Source organism: Stigmatopora argus, chromosome 18 (assembly GCF_051989625.1).
Source record: "Stigmatopora argus isolate UIUO_Sarg chromosome 18, RoL_Sarg_1.0, whole genome shotgun sequence".
NCBI classification, from domain to species: Eukaryota; Metazoa; Chordata; class Actinopteri; order Syngnathiformes; family Syngnathidae; genus Stigmatopora; species Stigmatopora argus.
The window spans coordinates 9,262,279-9,289,421 of record NC_135404.1 but is presented as its reverse complement, the minus strand read 5'-3'; the positions used below and the strand labels follow the sequence as shown (position 1 = coordinate 9,289,421).

Below are 27,143 nucleotides of genomic sequence, written 5' to 3'. Positions count from 1 at the left end.
ATTGCGAGAAAAAACATCGGCAGATTTTTCTTGGGAGACGGCGGCGTGAGTGGGCGAGCCTATACCGACCTCCCGGCTGGCCTCAGCAAAGTGCAGGGGCGATAGATAACAATAGCTCTCCATCATCTGGACACGCCAATGGCATTTCGCAGTGGCCAGGGTTGCGCTAGCCAGGGGTCCGCGAGTGTTTATTTAACGTCGGGGAGTGCGCTTCTCACCTTGGGACAAATGCATGCCGTCCTTTTGCCTCCTTGGCTGGTGTCGGGATGAACAACATGGCTGCCCTTGGAGTACAAGTTCATCAAAGCATGTGGGAGGACTCATCAGCAGATGGGGAAATAGCCCACTAGAAAGCCACCGGATCCCACCTAAAAGTCAATGTCAAAAACAAAAAAATGAATGCGTGAACTAATAATCGACGGGCATGAACCTACACTGACCTCAATCATTTTTTTCAAGATAAGGAAAGTCTCGTTTTTACCAAGTCGGAAACCCTGAATGAGAAGCTATCGCCACATAATAGTAGACTAAAACAACCAAGACACCCAACCAAACGGGAAAAAGCGTAACTGTCCGTGTTTTCAGATTCATCAAATGGAAACTGGCACAAGAGATTGACCAATCAACAACTTGGATTTTTTTGTTTGTACAAAATTCTATTAAAAAGCAGACAAGATGAAACATGTTGAAGAGGAGTTGGATAATTCAACTTTTGCAATTGGTCATATTGGAAACAGGACAGTATAAATGTACACATTTCCAGTGATAAATATATAAATATACTGTATTTTCACGACTATAAGGCGCACCGCATTATAAGGCGCACCCTCAATGAATGAAACATTTATTTTTTTTCCCCATATATAAAGCACACTGGATTATAAGGCGCCCTGTCTATTTTGGAGAAAATTTAAGACTTGGTATATATATTTTCTTTTCTTTTCTAAATGAAGCTCTTGTTTTTCAGACCTTGCTGTTTTCTGTAATGAACCACAATATGTCCCAGCGTTAGCCTCTGTGGTTGGTGTAAAAGCTTATTGTTTTCTTCGACAATTGTCATCATTTAGAAGGTTAAAGAGGCTATTACGACTAGCCCTGCACAGCCCATCTGAGCAGTGATGAGGTGAGCACAGATAAAACACGCACCCCCAAAGCACCCAGCAACCTCACGGCGGGAAGACGCAGCCGCCAGAGAGGGACGATCCCGCCCGCGGTGACCCAACCTTGACATGCGTGAGCACAATGGCTGCCGAGGCTAATACCTCATCATATTGACTTTGACTTTGAGCTTTCACGTGCTTCGCTCCCATAAAACAAAGGATAACAGTGTGGACAAACAGTCATAAACTATGACAATTAACATACAACCTCCTACCCCGGCCCCCTTCAGCTCTTTCAAGTAAACCGTGCGTTTCCTTCCATTCGCTCGGGAAAAAATAAGACAAATAAAAACAAAAAACGAATTTGATTGGAACAAAACAGGGAATTTGGTTTAGATTTGATGATGCACACACAAGTGAGGTGAAATCACACATGACCCGATTAGAGGAAGAGAAAAAGAAAAGAAATGCCCACTATTCTGGAATTAGGATATAGAGTAAGTCAACATTTCAAGCCGAGACCGAAGCGTCGGACATTACTCAATCGAGGAGGACAAGTGGCGTGTTATTTATCACCTCTGGGTCCGAAGTAAGGACAAAGACAATGAAGATGGCTACGCTGTCACAATGGGAAACGCATGAAGCGGACAACTGCAGACCTCAAAGCCTTACAGCAAACAAAATGGGATTTATTTCAAGTGACCAATGTATTCATATCGCTTTCATCTTCTTTTGTCTATTTTACGGTCATGATTTTGCCTTCATAATGTCTTCTCTGACCTGTTATATCATGAGAATTTACTAGGGAATGGGGTGGAAAAATGAAGCAAAGGATCGCAGTCATAATGTTTTTTCATCATGTTTACTAACAGAATACGAAAAATTGTGTGAGGTATTGCACAATATTTCCTGCCATGTGACTAAAAGTGTTTTCAAATAAGTATAACACTTGAAAAGCAGCTTGAAAAACACAATATTCAGCTTGAGTTAGAAAGGGAGAGTTACGAAATGTATCAAAAATTGTAAACAAGTTGCTGAGTACGAAAGAGAAGTTAGAGACAGTTAAAAAAAGTATAACTCCTAATTTAGGGATCGTAAACAAAACTGTATAAAATTTTACTAAAAGGAAGTTAGTCACTGCCTCATTCAGTAACCATAGCAAAAGTTTCAACTGCAAGTTCCACCAGAGTTGATTAGACAGTAGTGCAACATTTAAAGCCCTCGTCATCTGAACGTTAACAATGAAGCTGTGTGTATTTTGTGTCTGTGTGTGATAGCAACTTGTCAGGCTAATTAACAGCAGTGTCAGCGACGATATATTAATAGCGCTGTGCATTGCATTCATTTAGCTTAAATTGTCATTTCTTGACAAGGAATTGCAATTCAAACTACCGTGCAAAGAGTAAAAGAGTCATGGCCACCAGTGCGTAATATGTTACCATCTGGTCATTTTCATCAGTGTTAACTTGAGCTAAATGTTGAAATAATTATTTGGCACCATTTAAAAAGTCAAGCGTTTTCAACTCTAAATGGTGCGCTGTTCTTTGGAAATTGCCAAAATGAAATAAACAGAAAACAAAGGTGCGTAATTGCGTCCGTCCGCATGCTTTGTTTCACCTGACGTGCAATTATTTTTCCCATTAAATACGCAAGGCGCACTTTGGCTTAATTCTTCTCCGACGAAATTTCCATCGGAGGCCATTTACTTGTCGCCGAGAAAGTTTGAGAAAATAACAAGGAAAATAATGCTCTGTCAATGCGAGAATAGTCATTTGCGAGAGGCAAGTGATGCATTATGTTCAAGTGTCACCAGGCGTGTGGAGAGGAGAAGAAGGAGGGGCGGCAAGGTAAATTAATAGCGTTCTGCTATAAGCATTGTGTGATAAATATGATTACATACATTACATACTTGCATACATCATTCTGCTCTTGAGCAGCTGTCTGCAGCGAGCACCACACCAAAAGGAACATTTGTTTACTTGAAGGGCTTCAGATCTCTTTAGTTTTTTTTCCTTCTTTAGTACAGCGTGGGTGTTAAAAATGTATCTATCTCAAAAAATTAAAAAAAAACCTTACACATAATACTCAAGTATTGGGAGCAGGCCCACGTAAACTATACAAAAGTGCGACTAATAGTCCAGAAAATACGGTAAACCTGATTCCCTCTTTCTGACAGTCATTTTGAAAATGAAAAATGACTTATTGGGTAAAATAGCACTTTATGAAGTATTTAATATTGGCTACTTTAAGCTGCTCAATGCAGTGAGCACTCACGAACAGACTGAGGCGCGTTGCATCATGACCGGACGTTTGGTCGACCGGACGTTTGGTCGACCGGAGGTTTGGTCGACCGGAGGTTTGGTCGACCGGACGTTTGGTCGACCGGACGTTTGGTCGACCGGACGTTTGGTAGAACGGACGTTTGGTCACCGGGTTGTTACTGTTGAAACCAGGTCTCAAAATTATAATCATGAGAGAGAGAGAGAGAGAGTTTAATATCTAAATATCTAATATCAAAATATCAACAGTAAACTCTGTCATAATTTGACAGCGAGCGAACCCGGCGAACAAACGTCCGTTCTACCAAACGTCCGATCGAACAAACGTCTGGGGACCAAACGTCTTCCGACAAAACGTCCGAGTACCGTGTTGCATTCAGGTGGAACTGCAAGTGGAAGAAAAATAAGTGTCCTTCCTGCTCGTGGCTGCATAAGAAAGCCTTTAAATTAAGGACAGTTCTGCATAAAACCAGATGTATAGTCCCCCTATTAAATGGCAGCCAATTAGTTAATACACAAGTGTCAAGATTTTGTGTTTCTATTTTTCTTTCTTTATCTTTGTGAATCAAGTACTTGCGCAAAAGCATAAGGGAATTTGTTTATCGTGCTTTAACGGCAGGATGTTGTACGAGCCGAAAAATAGTGAACCCTCTCAGATGAAGTGACTGAGCATCCGCTTCTCCCTTTTCAGTGAATTCCACTCGAGCCATTTATCAAGTCCGCCGTGTACTCTGAGGGACCGCTACACTGTGGGGAAAGAAGGGAGGCAGGGCGGGGGACGCAAAATGTGCATTTGAGGCCTCTGGTGAGCTGGACAAAAAGTGCTGATGCGCTGGCCGCTGCTACGTTTGATGGATTTGTTGTTGGCATTTGCTTCGCGACAAAACAAAGGCAATCATTGACTCCTTTGTGCTTTTAAGATGGAGACGGGAGGCGGTGAAAAATGCAAAGCGGGGTACAGCTGGGGGTCAGACAGAGCATTTTACTCTCCAGAACGGGGCGTCCAACACGCATGGACGGTCGGGCACAGAGGACCGATTACATTGTGATTTAAGAGGCCGCATCGTTTACAACTTTCACCCTGCGCGTTGGCCAATGTGTGCTCTGTCATTATGGGGCGTCATCACCATGACGAGCTTGTGCCGGAGAGCAAGTGGGCAGTTCACTGTGCTAACAACCGTGTTCAAGTGAATTGAGTTACTTGTGAGAGGATGACGATATATTGTTTGATATGTTCTGCTTCAAATCAAAGCAATGTGGACTCACCTTAGGAAAGGTTCACATACATATATAATAAACACAGTGTAAACATGAACGGAGTCCACCATGCCATATGTTCTATCGTAAACTTGATAATCTGGAATTGCCTCTTGCACTTTTGTCAAAAAAATAAAAAATACACCTGTCACAGTAAATGATGATGTACAGACTTTTACTTTTCCGCTCACAGACAGCTTTTTGCTTTTCATGTCGGTTCGACATCTAACTAGTATAAATGTAGTTTTGAAACTGAAACTGAACGTGGACACTCACTGCTCCCACCGATCTCTGAGATTACGCAAACTAATCAATCTAAACAAATGTCAACTTCAAATCAGGTGAGACCAAAATGTGACAGGGTTGGCATTGAGATACTGCAAAGCCTCCTGGGAAAATAGGGAGCGTTTGCCAAGTATGACCTTTGTTTTGTGAGTGTGCATGTGTGTGTGTGTGTGTGGATGTGTGTAGAGTAACATGAATCATGTTACATGTGGTTAAGGCTAGCCAGTCATGAAGTCCCAAGATTTACCTGCTCAAGGGAGAGTGGACGATCAAGACAAATCCTCCCTTCTTCTGCGTCAAGTCTGAGATGAAATACAAATTGAGATGGTGGCGGCGGGCTGCCGTGCGGTTACAGGAGGTGTAGTGGGGCACGGGTGTGATTGAGTGTGTGTTGGGAGCGCTCAGGGCCGAGGACTAACAGTAGCGTTACAATGACAAGGACGTCGTTGCGGGGAGGGAGTGAGACAGAAAACGGCTTCGGCGCGTAATCCCAGAATTCCGGAGGAAAGCTGCCGCAAAATGGATTCAAGTTGCTTGGGAGTAACATCAAGGTGAGACGGATAAGGAGAGAGTGAAAGCAAAAAGTACAGTAAGTTGTATAGTTTTTGCAGTATACAAGCGAGTCCTTGTTGCAAAAGTGAGGCAAGACAGCAGAGTTCCCAAACTAAAGTAGTAGGCATTAATGTTAGTGTGACTACAGGTGAAAGGTGGATTTACACCCAGGACTGGTCAACAGTTGCGCTGTAAGAATAGTTGCTTTTTATATTGCCGTGATACATCGTGGATTTCCAACTATTGCTCTGTAATATACCCAATGAGAAAAACACAGTTTCACATGAGATAACAGTGGTTGAAAAAGTCTACACATGCCTGTTTAAATGCCACGATTATAAAATTAGATGAAATAAAACAGTTCAAAGGTTTTTACTGCCATTAACGTGATGCATAAGAGCTATAATCTTTGGGATGATTACAAAAATTTGCACACATTCTAATGACAGCAATATGGTGGTTCTCAGAATCAACCAATCATTTTTGGATGCATATTATTACACACACAAACACACTCTGCCCCCCCCTCCACGTACACATACATTTGATCATCTTCAGCCACTTTGACCTATTTCAAGTTCTCAAATTAGTAATAACAACATGTTACAGTTGGCTACACAAAAATATCTGATCAATATTGACTACAAGCTCCTGTTTTCCAAGTTATATCCCCACATTGTTTCCTTTTTATCATACGTTAATGATGCAAGCTTGTTTTGGAGGCGGTAATTCTTTCCATTTGTTATGTTTGGACAACTCATTAACATTATCATTTATTATCATTAGGGAGAATTTTTTAAAGGGATTTTTTTTGCTGCACTTTGTTATGGGGATATGCTGATGCTATAGAGGAAATAATAGCTCAGAAACATTAAAAAAATATTATACAAATGTTCTCATAATTTCTGTTGCTGTTGCAGAGACTTTGTTGGAGAAATATTATGCAAATAAGGTATTTGGAGTCCATAAAACATTCCGCATGTTTGTAGACAAAACAAACCCATATCAATCCCTTCCTAAAATATCAAGTGATATTTTTTTCTGTTTAAACAAGCAGTTTTAAACATTTATGTAAAAAAATACGCATTGTAAGAACTGTAAGTCCCAAAAATAGAAATTAATGATCATTCATTTATTTTCAAAAAAATAACCACTGGCTGCTGATTAATTCGTTACAAAAAAAGTAATATTAGATACAAACATTTTTTCAAATATTTTTTTGACATTGACTTAATTCAATAATGGATATTAGAGATTTGAAATGAAAATTGATTGAAACATTCAGAACCAATTGAAATATTCCATGACGCTTGTATATGCAAATGCATTGTGGGCCAGATTATGGGAACAGAGGGCCTGTATTTTACCCATGCACCATGCTTTACCCACCCCTGTTGTGGTCATTTTTTTTGTTCATCCCTCTTTGTTGAAATGCTTCCGTGCGTTACAGATTCACTGCTTTTAATCATTTTGACCCCCCAAATGTGACAAACGGACAAAATGATGACGAAACATCAGCTTTCAAACGCCCTCCTCCAAGACTCCATTTGCGTTACGATTGATATTTGGGTAATTGATTATCCCTTTGTGAGCAGCGCGTGCCACCAAAATCCTATTTCCGTGGCCATCTGGGCTCAGCAAATCGCTCCCCAGAGAGGCCGGAGTTTATAGTAAGTAATTATTCCCAAGTCATTTTGCTTCAGAGGTGCTAAGCGTTGACTTGCATTGCAGCTAAAAAGCACCCCCAGACATTTGTAGTTTGCCCCGCTGGTGATGAAATTGTATTGGGACCACAATCGGTTTTATAACAACTGAAACTACAAGTTGCATTTTTTTTAAATATTCTTTTATTCGGTGATTTTCAGTCACCCCCTGGCTGCGAGGCATTCTGTCAAATTGATTATCCACTCAACTAATTCCCAGTCTATGTTTAGCCAAAGTATGATAGACTCATTGGATCCCGTGGGGGCAATTCTCATTTGTGTGTCTGTGAGGGAGTATTTATGTCAGACAGACTGGAGTCCATCAACAAAGTGGGCCAGCAGTGCAATATTCAGCAATTGGGGACACTTCTGGGTGCATTTTGGGGGCCCACATCCAAATCCATTCCTCATTTTAGAAAATAGTCCTCCAAGGGCCATATGAAATGGATGACAAAATATGACGCGACCCTTTGGCTAAATCAATCAGATATGCTATAACAATATCTGAGGATTTGGTATACTGAAGGCAAAAATGACCCATTATGTGCTGTGCAAAAGTATTTTGTCACCTCAAGCTTTCTTGTAATGATGACCCATTTTCTGAGCCTAGTTGGTAGAGGTTAAGCAAATTAATAATCTGTGCCGCTGTCTTTTTATTGGGTTTTTAGTTGCATATTGTCCATATTGAGGTGCTTGTAATGACGTTGCCCAAAAATATGATGTAATGTTGGCTGTTAAACACTACTTTGTTTATTTAACAATATAGCTTTTTCTATCATTTAAGTCTATGCTATACTTTATTCTGAAGAAATTCATTGTCAGGACAAGTCAACCTATTTGGTAATTATTCACTGCGTCCCCTCTCAGTCCAAATGGATTGGATGTCCATTGATGTCAGAAATGAGTTAAAAATTGTTATCAAAGGTTATAGTGAAAACTAAGAGATAGTTTTTTTTTTTTTTTTAAATGCCTATAAGAAGTGCCATTGAAACATTCCTAGTTGCTTCATTGTATTTTGAAAAAGCTAACGCCCCTCAACAAAAAAACAGATGCAGCATTCCAAAGCGGATTGTATCGGCATGTTCTCCTCGATAATAAAATTCTGAGGCTAGGGAATTGAAAGTCCTCCATTTAAATGAGAGCCATTGCCCCTATCAGTGAAAGGTTAATTTGTGAAGGAAGAGAACTGAGCTTCACTGTTTTTCGCCAAGCGAATGCTCCCAAAAGCTTTCAATATTTTAATTTTCACTGAGATTTGATGTTCATTCTACAACCCTGCAGGCACAAAGCTTTCCCGTTCTGGAATAATTGTTGTTCCAGGGAGAATAACACTCAGGGGGGGAGAAGGGAGGTGAAAAAAACAGTTAAGAAGATTTGAGTAAATGACTGTGTCAGTTTCTATTTATTTGCCAGAGGCGGAACTCAGAGATGGCCATTAGGAAAGCGACGCAATAAAGACGAGCGCACGTTATCCGTTGTCGCAAAGTTAGCGCACATAATGCGGCGCAATATTATCAAAGTGTTCCCCGCGGAGCCCACCGGGGGTGGGAGCACGCCAGGAGAACCAATTATGTCGCCTTCGCAGAGGGAGGGGCCATAAATAGCTGCTATAGTTGGCCACGGTAGCTGTAGATCAGCCCTTATGGAGATGTGCTCCTCGCGTGTCATTAACACAAACGGTCTTCCTTTACATGAAGGCTATACAGTAAAAAGCGTTGAGCGTGAAAAAACACTAACAAAGTTCTAAACAAGAACGAGGAAGTGGCTAATTTCAACATGTCGTGCTGCGAGGCCTTCTAATTTCTTTTTTCCCCGAGAAGAATGGTTCTGTTGACGGCGATGGATGTCCATTTCTAACAAGGAGGGGCTGATAGAAAATCATTTCTGTAAGACCCCCCCAGTTTGATTGATTGGATGGAAATCACAGCCAGTTATTCACTAGACATAATCCTGAGAGCTCTGGTTTTTGCTGGAAAAGTGGCGGTTGGTTCTTTAAATTCAATAAGCACATTTCCAATTTTTTATGCCTCTGATAATTAAAAAAAATGTTTGACTCATTGGCTACCAATCCATTTTGACTGGGAGGGGCGAATGACAATTCATGATAGTAATTTAATAACACCGTGACCGGACGTTTGGTCGCCCGGGTGAATATAATTTTGAGATCTGGTTTCAACAGTAGATATTTAGAAATTAAACTCTCTCTCATGAATATAATTTTGAGAGCTGGTTTCAACAGTAAACTCTCTGTCATGTTGTCAAACATCCGGCGACCAAACGTCCGAGCGACCAAACGTCCGGCGACCAAACGTCCGGCGACCAAACGTCCGGCGACCAAACGTCCGAGTACCAATAACAGTGGTCTAAAGTGATTAAAAAAATAATAGGTTAAGCAACTATCAAATCGATTGAAACAGAAAACAACAATTGACTTCGATTAAAATGATTTAAAAAATTCGAATTGTTTGGTACTATTGTTGCTTTAGGTGAAATGGAAGTGTGTTAAACTTGTACAGAATTTCATATTAAATCGATTAAAGACCATTAAAATCTTGATGTGAATCTAGACGTGGCAGACTTTGTAATATTAGATACCTGTCTAATGTTAGTTTTTCAGTTTAAAAAAACATTAGGTCTTATTGGAAAAAAATGGCAAAGTTAATCATTGTGCGTAAAGTGTAGCTCAAACTGTGAAGAAATATTTAATATAAAAAAAATTTTTAGGCTCAGATGCCCACTTTAACTTGCACAAAACACGCTTATATGCGAGCGGTTTAGCGAAATGAAAAAGAGCCAAAAAAAAGTTGGCAGTTAGAGTTTTTTGGTAAACAGTGCGACTGACCTTTCTGGATGAATGTCTGTAGATCGGATATAAAGCTATGAATATTTGTAAAAGTCATCAACTGTTATTTTAATCCCTATATGGCCACTCAAACAGAGGGGAGCTGACTTTTCTTCTTTAAATCTGGGATTAAAATCAGTGGGAGGCGGCGGCGCGCACAAAGAACAGGAAGTGGCCTTGAAAAGCATTAATTAGACGCCGGCCAAAGGGCTACAGCGGAACAGACAAAGCAAGGGAGGAGAGGGATTCAATATATTTGTCGAGGCTGCCAAACAAACGGCGCTGGTCCCCGCGGGGAAGAGATTATGACGGGCTCTGTGTCTGTCAAACATGGCTAACACAAAGCTGGGAAAAGGCAGGGCGAGGGTGGGGGGGCTGTTCGGTAGAAGGGCCGCGAGGAGCTCTCCGTGGTAACTGCGGCCATGTTGAAGAATGCCTGTAATCCGCAAACCCTTTCAAATGCTTTTTGGAGGGTTGGGGTGGTTAACTGGCTTGGTGGTGGTGGGGAGGGGGGGACTAGTACTGGTGGCCGGCCTTCCCCTCTTTCAGGGTCTTGGCCTTATAAGAGTTGGCTACCATTGTCCAAAAATGACAATTGCACTTTTCTGATCTTTTGTGTACTCCTGTTGACAGTGCTTATTGACTAAGCGGTCGGACATGGAAAGGATATGACCCCCCCACCTTTCCCCACCCTGCCCCCGTTCGTGTGTTACCACTGGGAGGAGGAAGCAGGTCCGAGGTTTACATGGAGAATTAGACTTAAAAGGGCTAAGAGAGGGGCAGCGGCCTTAGAAGAAAGTTACAAGAATGAAAGCGACATTTCCTTTTCTTCTCCCCACCTCAAAACAGCACCACCCCAACCCGGCTCTCTTTTTCTTCCGCGCCTGACCGACAGATGCTGAGGGCAGATGGTGGCGAAATTAGCCGAAAATGGGCAAAGGAGAAATGAGCGCAACTACGAGAGGTCTGGGGAGGATGAATGCTACCAAATAAAGATTAAAAGTGCCATCGTGGATGATGGGGGGGCAGCAGTGGGAGGTCTGGAGGTGTCATTGCGTGGACATAATGTACGGTCATGCGACAAAAAGGCCCTGGTGTCCCACCAAAACAACTTATTAATAAAACGAGAATCATCAATTGCAAAGCGGATGCATTTTCTACAACAAGAACTGGACTAACTGACCTGGAAAAGTTATATTGATAAACATCATGATAAAAATAAATAACTAAAGGCCACACTAGCAGAGTAGAAGATAGCACATCTGCTTCCTTGGAATAGACCAGTGGTGTCAAATGTGCGGCCCTGGGGCCAGAAGTGGCCCACTAGGAGATCTGATTTGGCTCGCAGGCTTGTTCTGCCTATGGGCACTTTGTAGCTCATTCATACTGTCATTACATAATGAAATGCTTTCATTTTTCCCCTCACAAAACCAGATGTTTGTGTGTTGTGTGATAAAGTGCGTGGCCTCCTGCACCAATTTCCTATCCACAATCACATTCGTTCATTTCAAAACGGTGCCTTCCATGGCAGCTAATGAGGTAATAAGGAATTATAAAATGGAAGTGGAATAAAAATTAAGTGTGTCTTACTGTCAAAAAATATGGTTTACGTTTAAATGGGATTTCAATGTAATCGTTATTTCTTATTTGAGAGTTTTTAAATATACAGCACCCTTTTGCTCAATTCTATTGTTTATGACTTATCATAACCGTATTTTTTTAATGCCTTGTGTGTATTATGTTATTATTGCATAGTTTTATATAGTCCTTTTTTTTCCTTTCAATGACCACAAGTGCCTTGCCTAAATGAATATTTTGTATTTTGTACATTCATGTGAGTTGTCCAAATAAGTTGTTCTACAAAATATTTCATCACGGATATCCAATGTTGCCATCTCGAATCATTTTAGGTTCACGCCGTAGTTAGAATTGAAATGGTTGTGTTAAAAAAACGGTTGTATCTGCTAGTTTGAAGGCCTGACAGGAATAAAATAAAATAAAAGTATATTGAAAATAGCAGTAGATTACAAGCAGTAACTGTCTGTGCCTCGTGGATTTATCAGTGGCAGTCTGGCAGCTCATATGTACTGTCTTCACACGTAAAAATCACCATCTCAAGTGTCGCAATTCCACAGGGGTGAAAAGAAAAAAAAAATGGCCGCTTATACATTATGCTATCAAACCCCCACCACCTACCCCTTGCCCATAAGGAATATGGATAACAAATGAAATATTCCGCCACCGCCTTCTGATTTATTTCTGGTATTATCTGCAACTATCACCCTGGCAATTTAAAGGATAGCTCACCTCATTCGGGGGGCCTTTTTTTTCGCTGGGGGGCCTGACAGCATATCATCTCCTGCATGCGGCATAAACAGGTCAGGATCGGGAGAGCCTCTGTGTTATATATTCTTTAAGGTTTGCAGCTCATAGAATTTCTAAATAGGAATCTGAGGGAGGAAAGAAAAAGGGAAAAAAATGAGGACAGTCCTTTAGGGGTTGCCGTGCAAGAAATGATACATTTGCAACGTGTCCGGACAAAATGTCATCAATTCCGAACCGAGTGCAGAGCGGAACGTTACAATTTCTCAGAGTTTAAGTAATAACATGCGACCGAGGAGACTGACAGGCTTCTTTATGTTTTTATTGAGAGCAGTGAAATAATAGCGCTGTCTGTAGTGTTTTAGAACTGACCAGAAGACACACAAACAGATTTAAATGAGGAATGATGTCTTTGGGTTGCAAACATGTATCTATTGAATTACTTTTGGTGTCCTTCATGTACATGTTGAGGCTTCATGCATTAAAAAAAATAATAAAATCGGTAGTTAATAAAAAGGATTATTAGACCAACTTGTTGGCTTTTGTCATCTCTGCGTCATTATTAGAAATAACATTAACATGAATTGAAATGGGTGTGTGGAAATATTGTAAAATTTAAATGTCATATTTATTCATTTACCTACTAATAAAAAATGAATGTATGTCTATTTAGAACACAATTTGTAACATCTAACCCCTTTACACATTTTCACCATTTTATATACAATGAATATCAGTTAAAAGATTGTTATAATTTACATATATGTTTTATGATAGACTAACTTTTTAATGATCATTTGCATATTTTTTCCTCCAAAATGTGCAATAGCAAATTCACCAGATTGGATAAAACATATTCATATTCTTGTGATTTTAGTTTATGTTGTTCTATTTTCTGTTTAGATAGTTATAAATATAGCATTTTTTGATGTAAAAATATTTTACAACATTGTGAAAGGTATTTATGAACTTCAAACAATCAAAATGACAGCATTTCCAGCACATTTGCACTTTTTACAATAGTGATTATGAACAAAACTGTAACACCAAAGTTGGTATGATGACTTTCGATCTTTTTACCATGTCTTTCATATTTGCAACCACGCTGCAAATCTAAAGATAGTTCTTCCACCTTGAACCGATCTACACAGCGTCCCCCGAGAGACCCCTCCTACACTACCACAGCAATTCTGAGTGGCTAAAAAGGAGAATTGAACGGCAGTGGAGGGGAGGAGGATGGTTGGAAATGTTCAGGAAAGCTCACGTTAAATCAAGATAAAAGACTCAAATGGAAAATAATAGAGCCAACAAACCCCCGGACGGCCCCGGGGCCCCTAATGGAAACACATGGCTGACACTTGCTGGTGTTGTCAGCAGACACTGGGACATGCTTTTTTATTCTTATTTTAAATAATTTGAAATGAGAATAGAGCATATGTCATGACAAAGATGCATGATCCAGCTCGATTTTAGATATGGTGCAAAAAAAAAAAACGAAAATAGTGTCCCACAAAATTCAATTTAAGAAGAAGTGGTGCTAACCTATCACACTTCAATTCCATTTTATGAATATTTTCCTTGGGGAGCACCGCCGCCAACGTCGGTGGAAAAGATAGAAATTTAAAAAAGATAAATAGCACCATTAATCTACAACATTTCTCTTCCATTATCCCTGAAAATGGGCACTTTTTTTCCTTTCCCTTTTTCCCCCCTCTGCGTAATTAGCTCCTTGGACTTGATTCGCAAGCCAGAAAATGGCCTTGTTCGGAAAATTAAAAGTGTGTCATTAAGTGGGATTTGCCATAATATCATTTATCTTTATATATATGTAGATGACATAACAGCCCTTGGATGCTAATCACCCTTTTGTTTCAGGAGGACAAAGATATTTCATGTCGGTTGTGTTAGCAGGTAAAAAAATAAATATATTTATCCTACTAATCCAGCTGGGATTTCAATAAAGTACTTTAAATTTGTGTCAACGTGAGAAAAGAAGTAAATGCCATGCAATTTTGTCTACTTTACTGTTTTTTCAAGTACTACTTTAATAAAAAATGTCCATTCTATCACTACTTTTCCCTCATTGGGAACTAAAATGAAACATTGAGCTTAATCTTATACTGCTGCCTCAAAAAAAACCTCTTGTACTTGAATGCTTTACTGCGAGAACGTCATGACTGAGCAGGAGTTGTAATTATTCACTATTGCAGCTCTTGAAATCTTTTCCACAGAGGCAAATTAGGCGTTCATGTAGCTCGATGGAGCTTGTCACACTCACTCTGAAACTAATAAACTCATTTCATAATAATATGTGCGGCTGGCCCGCTCATAAATCATGACGAGACTCCGCAGTGCTTTCGTACGTTACTGTGCCGTTGACCTCAATCAGGCTCTCGTCGAAATTCTTTGATTAGTTTCTGTGCATTTTTAAATGATTCAAAGATATGTATAATGTTAGACTTTGGTTTCAGGTTCGGTTACGTGATCAGTGTCAGAAAAAAAAATACAGCATTGCATAGGACGCTGTTGACAAAAGTTAAGGAAAATGATCACTGTTATGTTTCATTTTTATAAATTATTAAGAGGAAAGCATAATCTGGTTTACTTTAATTGTAATAATATACTGTAGTGGAGTCAATTTAAAGCAAAATAATATTTACTTATGGAATTGCCACATGATTTTCACACAGTGTAAAAAAATTGCCAATCTATCTAGGAACATCCAATAATAAAATATGTTGGAATTTCATTTTTTTTTTTAAAGATACTAATATTTCAGTTCCCAAAAGTGTTGACAAAAAGTAGGCGTGCAACCACAATGAAAAAAAACACTTGACATTTGCATTTTGCACCAATGTGAATACTGAACAGGATTTGAATCAGTTGTGTTTTTTACCGTCTATAATTTGAACTAACAAAACGGAATGGCACATTTTAGTAAGATTTAAATCTGCCTCGCTATATCCCAAGGTCGGACATTTCTGAAGAATTCAAAGCCCAGATGCAAAGTTCTTAACTGGCTTTGCTTTTAAAAATAAAAATGCCTTTCAAAAGGTATACAAACAATTCAAGCGCATATAACTTGAATGAACCATATTTATGTTCATCACAATGAAATCCCTTTTCTTCTGCTTCATTTCCACCATCACTAATTTGCTTATTTGACATTTTCGTTCCCTACTCACAGAGCAGAAACAGTGCATTACTTTTAAACAACAGCCATGATTCTCTCATTCTCATCATCATCATGGTTTAGTAGGGGGAGCGTCCTAACTAGGATGTTAGCGCTTTAGCATAATAATCCCATTTGACAGCCAAGTCCACTGAGCACTTTTGGACACTGGCCATCAGGGAGCGCACGATAAAAGCCGGCGTGCATCCAAGATAGAGCGCATGGCGGCCAGCCGTGCGACAATGCAAAGCAGGCCATCTGATAGCGGCGAGCAGAAGGCGGCAAGGAGGCATGCGTCTGGGATGGGGGGCGGGGGGCCAGTGGGCGGCTGGGGGTCTCGTTCCAAGCCATTCAGGGACAATTTGTAAGGCCGGCTGTTGAAGTCGGGCCAAAGAGTGGCGAACAGCTGGAGCCCCTCCGTGATTGATCAGCACGGGCCTCCGAGAACTTCATTCTGATATGAATGCGGACAAAGGCGCGACAACATTGTGCCAGTGTTTAGCGCCGGCGCCATTGAACGCCGTCAAAAGCCCTCAGCTGACGCCCAATGAAAGGGAAGGGCCTCCTGCTCATTAGCAATTTTATGACAAAATCATTTGCGCTTTTTGTCAATAACATGAAATTGAAGGTTGGAAGGGAAACAGTTTTGCTTGTTTTGGGGGAAAAAGGAAAACAATGGTTTTGCACAAAGCAGCACGGAGGAATAGTTGAAGCTGCAATATGCATGCCAGGGGTGTCATGTATTTTTATGGCATGTGCGAATAAGGTTTTCCTATTTGAAAATAGCAATGTGGGAAAATGCGAGTTGCCTGTTTGTAATTTACGCATCATATTTTTTTAGCGACAAATGGTAAAGTATCACAATCCCAACCAACAAAATACAGTTCCAAAATGTGCAAAAAAAACAGTGTTTGTTTTCTTTCTCAACTTAAATTTCCTGAGAAACAGCAAAAACAGAATTACATTTCCAGTACAGAACAAACACACACAACTTAGCCTCTCAGTCTATTTAGCTTAATTCTAACAAATAATGCAAAACCCATACACAGTCTGTGTCTAACCTTTCAAACAATTGCTATTCACCAACATATGGTGGAGCAACACAAGTAGACAGACAAATATACTGTCTACATTTATCATTTGCAAATTTTATACTTTGTCAGTATAAAAACCTTTTTTGTGTATATATATATCCGTGTTTATGTTATCCAGAGCACCAGGAGTTAGTTCTACAGCCATAAATAGCAGCCAATAAACAATCGACACCTCCTAATGGCCCAAAAGAATCTGTAATGGACGAGCACTAATCAAACTACACTACAGCCAGTTTGTCACATTAATCGCGCTGTAATAGGCACGTATTGGACACGCACTGACAACAGTTTGGCGGCTTCCCCGTCCGTCACAGGGTTCTGCCGGTGTTACCGACCCACGCACGCGTCCGACGCGGGTCAACAACGAGGCGGGAGGTTGTCGCCCGCCTACGACCTGCGCACTTAGCAGGTTCACTGGCTTTTAACGCTACCTGAGACGTCTTTATCACACTAATGGGTAAATTTGGTTTTGCGCACAAAGCCCAATATATTTTTGGGATATTCCTATTGATTATGCGTCGGCGGGTTTTATCAACAATGGCCGATTCCCTCATCTGTTTCACGCAGTCAAGAGTTAAAGCATGCACATTCATCCCTGACCTATTTAATGGCTGGATAGTGGCGAAGAGCCACGTGGGGTAAATTGAAAAGTTCTCCATCATTAAAGTGACATGTGACCAGAGTCCATAAAAAAGTAAGTGGGAATTGTTCTCATTTAAAATTTCATTCTAGACACTGACTCACAGTGACAAAAGGAGAACATCCATCCCAGAATTTGCTGCCAACGTCAATGACGAACCAGTGAATATTGATGACGAACTCCGAAAGGGGTGGGAAGGAGGTGCTTTCACCTCTTTGTTTTTCTTATATATTCACAATATCACTGTTGTGTGCTCTCAAAACGTGATCAATTTCACTTTGCAGCTCACGATGGTGCACCCATTTGTTTGTGAAGGATGCGAGGCGTTTTCAAAATGACTGAGAGCATTCTTCAAAAAAGACACCCTCCACATTCATCGCTTTTGTCGGACCTGACGATCAGCCAAGCGTGATCGAGCCCTGACTAGATATTTGGATACAGAATTACAATGTAAAATAGTACAAAAGCCAAAATAGTACGGGCTTCTTAAATTTGATATGAATCTTTTTTTGTCAAATTTGGGAATGGGGGGGAAGGAAAATAATGCCAGTTTTCAAAAATATTTAATACAAACCCCTAAATGTTTTGATTGTTGGACAGTTTAATGAAAATTCTTCTTTTTAACAAAAGAAACCTAAAAGACTAACCGATAGTTTATCTTTACAACAATTTTGATTCAATTGTGCTTAAGACCAATACATCAGTTCAGATTGATTAAATTGTTACACACCTCTGGACCTCCCATATACCAAAATATTAAGATTATTAAAATATCCATTCATGGTGCATCCTAGTCTATGTAGAACAGCATTTTTTTTAAACTCTCGTTAATATTAAATTGAGGTAGACAGTAAGTGGCTACAAATTATGATTTCACAGTATATATATATTTATACAAAACGCCATACATGTCCAGTAAGGTAAAAAGTAGCTTCCTTTTACACCAAGGTTTCAAATAGATTTGTCATATAAAGATTACGGCTCATATGAGAGGGGGAAGAGGAGATTCGATTCCAGGGCATAAGACATAATTTACAAAAACTAAAGGTTTTTTTCCCCTATTTTTAATGCTACATTTATTCATTCGAATGCAATATTATAAACTTCTATTTTAACAATATTGTTACTTTATGATTTACGCTAAACACAATTAAATGAGGGTGGAAAAGTGAGTCACTAACGGTCTACCACTGACGCTGACGCACCCATTCCTTTCATTTGGGTTCGACGTCCATCACCGTCAATCACAATGGATCGTGATCATTCACTGCCAGCTCTCGCAATTCAAACGGATGGCCCCCTATTACCTGCTAACAACAATCCTTCCTTCTGGAAAACACATCCTACTGCAAAAAAAAAGTCACTGAGTGGGATTTTTCTCAGGTGGAAAAAAAACTCTCTGTGACCCCCACATTCTCAGTTTAGTACGCATCAACACTATTGATTGTCGGTGATGCTGTGGACAAAGTCCATCTGACCTCTGGAGGGTCTTAAATACATCATTGTCCCGGCCAAGAGCCCTGCTGAGACCCTTCCTACTGACTCTGCAGTGAGTAAGCACTTGGGGAAAAAAAACTTTGCTTGTTCATTGTACTTTGAGCAAAAAAGTAGTGTTGCCTTTGACAGTGCAGATTTTTGTCCCCGGTGGTCAAAAACGCAAGGAAATAAACAGGACGACTATTCCTGCTCGTATTCACGGCCTTCCTCTTTTCCCAATCACGCTTCAGCGAGACTTCTAATTGGCGTTATTAATCAGCAATCATGTCGAACACCCTCACTCGTGCGTGGCTCAGAGCTGTTGACGGAAATCCGACGAGACGTCCACTTCACCTGCCGTGAAAGTACCTCGCTTGCACAGTCGGAGGATTAATTAACATCAGAGCACTTTGGTAAACAAAATGTGCTAATTAATTCAACATGTCAAGCTTTCTGTTCCTTGGCGACCTTTTTTGGGGGCGAGTCATCAAATTCAAACAGATTTTCCTACCGGCTCATCGGTGTAAATGCATAAGCAACGAATTAACTCCTTGGTGGTGGTCGTTGATTTGGACTGGGAGAGGCTAGCAGCTAATGCCATCTCTCCTAGTCAAAGCAGATTGGACATAGTCGTTGTCAATGGAAGGCAATGAGATAAAGTAGCACCCAAAGTGCATTTTATTGGACAGCTGGGACAAAATTTAGTTGTATAGTGTTGAAAAGGCCTGTATTAAAGCACTCTGAGATACAGGGTTTTTTTTGGAAGAATTTCTTTCTGACTACCAAAAACTCTAGTCTTGAAGGGCAAACATTTTCAACATTTCCTCAAAATTACATTTTTGTTAAATTTGAGAGGGGAGCAAACTGTGATAAGTATCAAATTTTTCAGACTATAAGACAATAAGGACGGTGCAATTTTTCATTTTCTTACCTTAAATCATCAATTTCATGGCAATACGATAATATTTGAGCTGTGATTATATTCTCCGATGTGACAAAGTCTAACACATTCAATTCAAGGACCTTTGATAAAGCAGTCAAATACAATACTGTGTAAGACAAAACTTACACTTAAAGCAATAAAAACATTAATTTTGAGAAAACAGCAAGATTAAAAGGTGACGTTTCAGCGTAGTACTGCATTTGGAGCTGATTTTAATTATATCGATGGAACGTTACGCCCTTGGTTCAGCGGATTGTGTACAGGTTAAAGTACATTTCCATTTTTTGGTGGACTGGCTCACAAATAAATTTTCATGATATTAGAATTGAGGTATTGGTTGACAACTTTACCCCACTTTAAGTAACATACTAACAGATTGCAATTACGGTTTTGTAGGTCATATTTCGCTGCATTGGCGAAATCTACTCACAAGTTCTACGTTAAAGAAAGAGTCTCCACCCAGCCAGTCGTATTCCTGATTTCCATTCCCTATCTGCACCACTCGTTTTTTTGGCTCACAGCTGATGATTTTCCAATGGATTTGCCACTCGCCCCAATGAAGGTCACAAAAGGCTGAGTGGTGCGTCCAAGGCTGGCTGCTCTGGACCTGAGCTCAGCGGAGATGCTCCAAGCATGGCCGATTCGAATCATGAAGAATAATGTTTAGGCTGGCACGTGATTCGAAATGTTAATTTTTTGGAGGAGTGGGGGACCAAGACTGGCATTTTGGTGGCTTTTGGCCGCCCGGGCGATCTGGCTCAATTTGCCGGGACGCTCCTGCTCCATTTGCCTGTTAATGAGCGCTGTTGTCGGTGCACCCATGTGTGCCGTGTCGCCGCGCCCGCCCGCCCGCCCGCCACTTTCGCCTGACGCCACGACCGCCGTGGAAGATGGCAGCCGCCGTGACAGATGTTCCCCGTCCTGGGGAGAGGAGCCACGGGAGCGGCGCCATGCCACGCAGTCCGACGTGTTTGTGTGTTTGGCACGGCAACACCTGAGCCTCCTTGTTTAGCAACATCCATTATCGACTGTTGCACTCACCTGACCCGGATGCAAGTGGTCCCTAACAGTAAAATGGACATTCTTGCACCCTCACTTTTGTCAAGACGGCCTACAAATATTTTACATATTTTTCCACTGGCTGAGTGGTGAGCGCTTCCGCCTCACAGCTCTGGGATCAAGGATTCGAACCCAGGTGTGGAGTTTTCATGTTCTAACCGAGCTTGCGTGGGTTTTCTCTGAGTACTTCGGTTTCCTCCCACATCCCAAAACCATGTAGGGTAGGGTAGGTGGGTTGAACAAATCACATGTGTCAAAGTGGCGGCCTGTGGGCCAAATTTGGCCCGCAGCATCATTTTGTGTGGCCCGGGAAAGTAAATCATGAGTGCCGACTTTCTGTTTTAGGATCAAGTTAAAATGAAGAGTATAGATGTATATTAAATTTCCTGATTTCCCCCCTTTTAAATCAATAATTGTAATTTTTTTAATCCATTTTTGTCTGTGTTTTAGTTCAAAAATCATTTTGTAAAATCTAAAAACATATAGAAAGCTAAAATAAACATTGTTTTAGATCTATAAAAACGGTATATTCAGAGCTTTTAATCCAGTTCTTTTAATCCATTTATAATAAAGATAAATCTAAATATTATATGTAAAATGGTCCCGCCCACGTGAAATCAAGTTGACCTTAAAGCGGCCCGCAAACCAACCCGAGTCTGACACCCTTGCTCTAAATTGACCCTAGGTATGAGTGTGAGCATGAATGGTCGCCCATCTCCTTGTGCTCTGCGATTGGCTGGCCACCAATTTAGGGTGTCTCCTCCCTGGCGCCCATAGTTGGTTGGGAATCGCTCCAGCACCCCCCACGACCCTTGTGAGGATAAGCAGTACAGAAAATGAATGGGGGGGAAAAATACTACTCCAAAACATTATTTTTTTTAACCTCTAGGACAACAGTTCTGATCACAATTAGGACATTCTGGATTCAATCACCATCATGTTTCTAATTTCAACAATTCAACAACTTAGGCAAATTTGCTTGTCGAACAAAATGCTAAATGACAAACTCAACTCACGCAAGCTTGTTTCGGAGGAAATAATGTCCACCCCCATGTTACGAAAAGACCTTGCAGCCAATAAAGAAAGAGAAGTCCCATAAAAATAAAAAGCACAAGTGCAAATTGTAATGACAAAATCGCCGATGTGAGATGGGCACCCATAAATACGTCATTCGGGGCTCACGCCCGGTTGATCTTGAGCGTCTCTTCGGCGGCACTTTAACTAACGTGAAATCAGCCCTGATGTGCTAGCAGGTCCAAAAGCGCCTTATGGAGACAAATAGAAGCCATAACATTTCTTTTCAAACATGAATGGAATTCAATGTTAGGGCTGTTTTGGGATTGATAATGTACAGATGTAAATATGTCGCCCCCTCCAGCTTCTTTCCCATCTGCCAGACAACAGTCGAACAGTATTCTTAATCCATGAGCAGCCACGCAACATCACAAATTAAGCATGTTTGACTGTCTCTCTGTCATTTTTTTCCCCCTCATCTCTATTCTGTGGATCCCGCTGTCGTTCAAACTCCACGTTTGCCTCCTTCCTCACATTCATTAGTCGCCCCGGCGCCATCACGGCACCATATGACACCGTCATCATTTGGTAATTAAACCTTTTGCTCGTTTGAATCTCAAAAGCTGGCGAGGGTATCGTTGTAAACAACGTGGTGCAGAATTATGATGATTTTTTTTTTTGCCCACAGATGAAAATGAGAATTTGGGAGGAGAAAAACAAGAACAACTGTTGGGGAAGCTTGTTGACTTGGAAAAGTTCAGATTGGCAGATGGTGAAGAAATGAGGTGACTTTTTTATACTGAGATTGGATTTCATCACAAAATAAATGGAACTGAACTTTTGAGTTTACTTTGGAATTTTCATGTCTTGTGAAATTATTTTGGGGATATATGGGTAAAAAAAATGGTATGGTAGATTCAGCGTAGTAGGAATGTTTGGGTCTTTTCTGTCTATGTAGCGATTTTATGAATTATTTAGAATAATGGTAATGTACTAGAAACATTTCTTACATCATTTCAGAGATATGTTCTTCATGAAATATTTACATTTGTATTAATGACATACTTTATGCTTTTTTTTCTTACTGATGCACGAGTTATCAGGTAGTATTTTATCACGTCTGTCTTGTTTTTTTTGTGAAATATATATCCAAAAGCATCTCAAACGTTTTCATTGTGTAATTCTAAATATTGAATTTTAAAGATATCCAAGTATGCTACATAAAAGATTTATTTTTCAGAATGTATCATCAATATTCAATCATTTCGTAATATTAAGGACAGTATTTCAGAATGCCATTTTCAATCCTTCCCCTACCAATGAACAAAGAGTGAAATGCAAATCCTTCTCTTGAATTGGGTTTGGCAAATTATGGCGCCCTACTTATTCCACCTACGGCAGGCTAGGCTAGTAGTAGTAGTAGTATTAGTAGTAGTATCCTACTTTAGGGGATGACGCCCCACCAATTTGTAAAGGAAGAGGTCCCGACCATGTCACTTTTTCAGGCCCATGAAAGCATGGCTATTTTTTTTTATGGCTGCGGCCTTTCGAATGGAGAAGTAAGCAATGACAATAAAAGCAGTAACAGACATACAGAGGTGGCAGGCAATAACATCACAGTGGCACGGAGGGGATTTTTAAAGTTCAACCTTACATGATAAGCGCCGCACATAACATCACCGTCTCTGCGCACTAAACACCCTTATGGGACCACCAGACAATCAAATCTGCTCGCCTGGAGCATCGACAATGCACACACACACACACACATACACACAACCATACAAGAGGAGAGCTTGGTTCTAAAGTGGCGGCTTCTTTACGAGCACTAAACAATCCTCGCTCCCTTTGGTGAGGCAGCGCGCGGGAGGAGAGCCCGAGCATCAAGGTCGCCATTTTCATGATTGGGATGGCGCTGAAGGTGACAAGACGCATTTAGGGGAGTGATCAGGAGCTTTGAGCGGCTATATACTGCAACATCGTCCTCACAGGGAAGAAAAACACAGGCTGTATTGTCATAATAATGCTCTGTTTTGATTGGGAACCATCAGAAATGAAGCACTTTCTAGAATGGTGGTGATTTGACTTGGGAATTTAATCTGTTCCATATCCGAGCTAGTAATTCTGCTCATAAGATATCAAGGTTTATATTGCAAAGAAGTGGGGAAAACACCACCATTTTATTACCACGTCATTGTTTTGACCTTAATACGCTTTCTCCAGTCGAAATTTGACTTTTATAGTCCCTAATACTTGTTTTTTTTTTACTGTTTTTGCTGAAATATTTTATCTCAATTTTTATACAAGCACTGCTTCATTAAGGAAGACAAAAGGGGTCCAAAGAAAACGATAAAGACAAGAAATTGTGAAATATTAGTATGTAGTAAAACATGAAAAAGGTGTATCTCTTTTCCAAACTAACCTAAAAGTCTTCACTTGAGCTTTAAATATTTAATGACCATTCATACATTTTTCCTGTCATTTGTACCTTAGTTTTTAATGAATACTTTGTGAAATTGGATCCTAAAAATTAGATTTTCAGTGGAAAAGACGGCTTGAATTTGTACGCGATTTAATACGTTCACTACAAAATGAGAGGTTTTACTCAAAGAATTTTGGGTGGTTGAATAAAAAAAAAAGAAAATGGCAGGGACAAAGGAAGGTTAGAAATAGTGGGAACAAGTAGGAACATTTAGCCGGTTAAAAGCCCCCCTCCGTGTGTTTTATTATGCACCCACATGGACACAAGCTCCGTTTCCCATATTGCCGACATGTGACTGGAAGCTGTTGGCTGTCTGCTAGGGACACGGGCGGCTGGCGGGCGGCAGGCTGGGACACCCCCTCGGGCGGATCCACAGTGGGATGCCATTTTCCTACAGCCAGACACGACCCGCCACTGAGGGGGGCAGCTGCAGTCCTCCTGCCTCCATCTATATCATCTTTATGACTAAAAAATGTAGATGTTGGGCCTGTGTGACATTGACAAAAAAGGGGACCATCCTACAAAAGGGTGCGCAAGTTGAAACTATCCATGCGGAAAGAGATTCACCTCATGTTCCCTGCTGTATGACAAACTCCTACTGTATCTTGAGGTTTCTTTTTTTTTTTTTTTTTGACAGGAAACGGTTGTATTTTTAATCCAGCACTGCAGGGCACAATTAATAATTAGATGCAAATCTACATAATGAATTAAAGCAGGAGGGATTTGAAGTCTTTAAGGGCTTTTGAGTTGTTTCATTCATGTGCTGTAGTGAGATGGAATCCGTTTATTTTAGGTTTATCTAAACCTATGTTTTATACATTTATATAATTGTGACTGTATTTAGAGTGCAATAGGTCAAATTGTCTGTTTTATTGGGGTATTATGAGAATACTATTGTCATTTTGGGATATCAATGGCATTTGCTTTAGTGTTTTTTGGAATAAATTTACATTTTGGGGTGGAATGTTTAGAAAGTATTTATGGGATATGTACATGTCATTATTTGGCAGTATATATGTATTGTTTGGAAATGTGAAGGCAGGATACTGCATGGAAAACTATTTTTTTAGAATGTGTATTGTTCAGTTTTGGTAATGTGGCAAATTGGGATTCTTTTTAATTTGGGAATATGTTTGATATTTTGGGAATTATTTATATATCATATTGGTGAATGTTAGTGAATATTTACATATTTAAAAAAATACTGCTCGAATGTACTTTACAGTTTAATGCAAGATTTCTCTTTTATTTATTCACATTGTGTTCATATTCATATATGAGTGAATTTTTAAAGATATTAGATATGTTTAAGTATACCTGTGTTATTTTAGGGATGGTCCTGTGGTGTTTTGACACAGCCAATGCCATTTTTAAAAAAGCAAAACACCAAACAAAATGGTAAAATAATATAATAATTATTTTTGAAGGTATCCCTTTCGGACTGCCGGTCCTATGTCATGTGACATCCCCTCTGACCAATTGGTGACATCATTTACAGATACGGTGGGAGTGGGTGAGTGACTATGTAGCGGCGGGGGGTTCGTTTTTGCATTTGACCCCCCCTTTCATAGATTGTCAACAAAAAAATATATAGTAACAATAACATAAAATAGATCTTTATATCCCTTGCTCAACCAAAAAGGCAAATTTTATGGGGGTCATGCAATAGAACGGGGATCGTAAGATGGGAGGAGGGTTTGAATTAAAAAAGAAAAAAGTTGCTTTAAGGGAAATGTGCAACCGGGTGTGAAATTATAGCCTAAAGTGCAACATATTGTTCCAGGAGCTCTGTCCAAAACCACTAACAATGAAATAATAAATATACACCAAAAAAGAAAAAAAACACCCTCAAACCTCACCTGGAGGTGATAATTACACTCTATGCCCCCCTTTTATTCCTAAATAACAATCATTAAATCCCAGACAATTTCACGATTAGACATACAGTATATGCAATTCTACTTCATTGCCCTATTTATTTTTGCACATCCCTATTAATTTGCATATTAAATGACATGGAATTCATTAACTGTATCAATCGGTTCAGTTTTGAATTTAGTTCAAAATGAGGCTATGTTACATCGTTATGTTTTCATAGCTTCTTATTCATTCATTTGTATGCATCATCTTACACACATTATTAGCAAACAAATGTATATTTGACATTTTAGTATGAAATATTTATGACTTGTATACAGATGAGTGCCTCGCAAAAGAATATAGATAGCATGTAAATATACTTGTGTCTGTGTGAGATCAGTGTCTTTTCAAGTGTTAAAATTATATATTATGAAATCAGAGGAAATGCAATGAGATTCAGCTAACTTCTGACTTGTGGGAGCTGAAGAAAAAGGCTGCAAAATGAGTGCTTGTAAAACTATACAGCGCCATCTACAGAAGATTGTGAGCACTGCTACATGGAAACAACGTCATTTTAACTCCCACATCATCACAATCATCGTCATCATCATCAACTCTTCAATCATGTCACGTTAAAACAATTATACAATTCAATAATTATCATTATTTTAGGTCTTATATGAATAGCAGTATTCGTGTACTTAGTGTATTTTGAAATACATGTGTTTTATTTGGGGGGCGATATTTTAATATTAATGTTTTGTTCGTGGAACAATTTTGTAATGTTGGTTTATTTGAGGGACATTTACTGAGTGCATTTTAAGCAATTTATTTTATTATTTTATAGGATTAGGGATTGGTTACTTTGGATGATCCTAACAGACAGTAAATTACTACCACACTGAACTATTTAATGCAAGTGTATCATAACGAGTAAAAGGCATGTATATATTGGTTTAAACTTCATATTAAACGACCTATAGGCCACTAATCACACTTTAGCACCCCAAACAAATGTATCCAATCCCCTCAAATGCAACTCTTCTTCAAATAAAATGCAATT

At 39.8% G+C, this 27,143-nt stretch overlaps 1 protein-coding gene across 1 annotated transcript in view; it reads right to left on the bottom strand.

The window, feature by feature from the left end:
• Positions 1-224: 224 nt before the first annotated feature.
• Positions 225-27,143, bottom strand: part of fbxl15 (F-box and leucine-rich repeat protein 15) — a 76,590-nt gene continuing 49,671 nt past the window's right edge. The window contains exons 7-8 of the transcript XR_013306200.1: positions 12,326-12,468; positions 225-368 (exon numbers count right to left, since the gene is read on the bottom strand). The gene's annotated coding sequence lies outside the window, so the exon portion shown is untranslated. The remainder of the gene's footprint in view (positions 369-12,325; positions 12,469-27,143) is intronic.